This window comes from Chiloscyllium plagiosum, chromosome 38 (assembly GCF_004010195.1).
Source record: "Chiloscyllium plagiosum isolate BGI_BamShark_2017 chromosome 38, ASM401019v2, whole genome shotgun sequence".
In the NCBI taxonomy this organism is placed as follows: domain Eukaryota; kingdom Metazoa; phylum Chordata; class Chondrichthyes; order Orectolobiformes; family Hemiscylliidae; genus Chiloscyllium; species Chiloscyllium plagiosum.
Genome location: NC_057747.1, coordinates 18,706,659 through 18,708,845, shown reverse-complemented (window position 1 = coordinate 18,708,845; position 2,187 = coordinate 18,706,659).

Sequence of the window (2,187 nt, the reverse complement as noted above, 5' to 3'; positions counted from 1 at the left end):
ATGAGTTCGGTGGGGCAGGAGCATGCTGAGACAATGGGTCGGCCAGGGTGGTCAGGCTTGTGGATCTTGGGAAGGAGGTAGAACCGGGCAGTGTGGGTTTCCCGGACTATGAGGTTGGAAGCTGTGGGTGGGAGATCTCCTGAGGTGATGAGGTTCTGTATGGTCTGGGAGATGATGGTTTGGTGATGGGGGGTGGGGTCATGGTCGAGGGGGCGGTAGGAAGAGGTGTCCTCGAGTTGGTGTTTGGCTTCAGCGATGTAGAGGTCAGTGCGCCAGACTACCACTGCGCCCCCTTTGTCCGCTGGCTTGATGGTGAGGTCAGGATTGGAGCAGAGGGTTTGGAGGGCTGCGTGTTGTGAGGATGAGAGGTTGGAGTGGGGGAGGGGGTGTCGATAGGTTGAGGCGGTTAATGTCCCGGCGGCAGATTGAAATGAAGAGGTCGAGGGCAGGTAATAGGCCAGCGCAGGGTGTCCAGGTGGATGCAGTGTGTTGGAGGTGGGCGAAGGGGTCCTCGGAAGGTGGGCGGGAGTCCTGATTGTGAAAGTAAGCTTGGAGGCGGTGTCGACGGAAGAATTGTTCGATGTCACGGTGTGTATTAAATTCATTGATGCGTGGATGGAGGGGGACGAAGGTGAGTCCTTTGCTGAGGACTGATCGTTCGTACTCAGTGAGGGGGAGGTCTGGAGGGATGGTGAAAACTTGGCAGGGCTGGGAGCTGGTGTGGGTGTAGAGCTGGGAGTGGGGTCGGAGCCAGTACCTGGAGTGGGTGTGATGGTGGGGGGAATGGGGGTAGAGTCATGAGCAGGGGTAGTCTCAACCTAGACAAGTCTCACCTGCCTGTTCTTGGCCCATAACCCTCCAAAATCTTAATGGTATACTTATCCAAATGTCTTTTCAACATTGTGACTGTGTCGATATGCATCACCCCCTTTCGAAGTTAATTCCACACAATCTATACTATTTTACACAAACTTAGTTTTAAAATCTTTTTCCTTTTACCTTAAAAATGTGTCTCATAGTCTTGCAGTCTCTTACCGTAGATAAAATACCTATCATTCCCCTTACGTTTAGCCCTCATAATTGTCAAAACTCTATCACCCATCAAGATCTTAGGCTCCAGAGAACAGAAGTCCCAGCCTATTCTTACAATGGAATTTTCCATTCCCATCAACATCCTAGTAAATCTTTTCTGAACTTTTTCCAGCTCAATAGTATACTTTTGACAACAGGGTGACCAGAACTTGGTACGGTAATCCAGAAGAGGACTCATCAACATCTAATACAACTTTCCAACTCCTGTACTCAAAGGTCTGAGCAATGAAGGCAAACATGCTAGATGTTTTCTTCACCACATTGTCTAATGTGAAGCAAATTTCAAAAATATGCAGCTGGCCAACTCGATCTTTCTGTTCAACAGCATTATCCAAGGCTCTACTTGGAATTGTATAAGTCCTACCTTTGTTTGCTTTGTAAATATGTAATGCCTCAATAACTCCATCTGCCATTCGTCACATCATTGACTGATTTAATCAAGATTTGTTTCTCATCTGAGATAGCCTTCACTGTTCACTATACCACCAATTTTGATGACATCTGCAAAATTACTAACCATGCCTTCTGTATTCTCATCTAAGTCATTTACATAAAAAAAACAAACAAAAGTGGACCCAGCACCGATTGGGGTGGAACATCATTGATATCGTGCATCCAGTCTAATAAGCAACTGTCCACCTCCCCTCCATCTCCTGCTGTTATGCTAATTTTATATTCAATTGGCACGCTCAACCTGAATCCCACGTAATCTAACCTTGCTATTTAGTCTACCATGCAGAAACTTGTAAAAGACTTTTCCAAACTTCAAGTCAATAATGTTTACCAATGTGCACTCAATCTTCTTGGATACTCCCTCAACAATCTCAACTTTGGGAAAAATAACTTTCTTCTACAAAACAATCCTGACAATTCCTAATTATTCCTTGCCCTCTCCTACCACTTCTTCCCAAACCGTACATTTGAATCCTATCATTCAGAATCACCACCAACAATGTACCCATCACACAAGTCAGACTCACAGGTCTATACTTCCCAGGCTTCTCCTTACATCCCTTCTTAAAATAATGGCAAAATATTACCCATTATCTGATCATCCAGCACCTCACCATAGTTACAGATGATACAAATATTTCT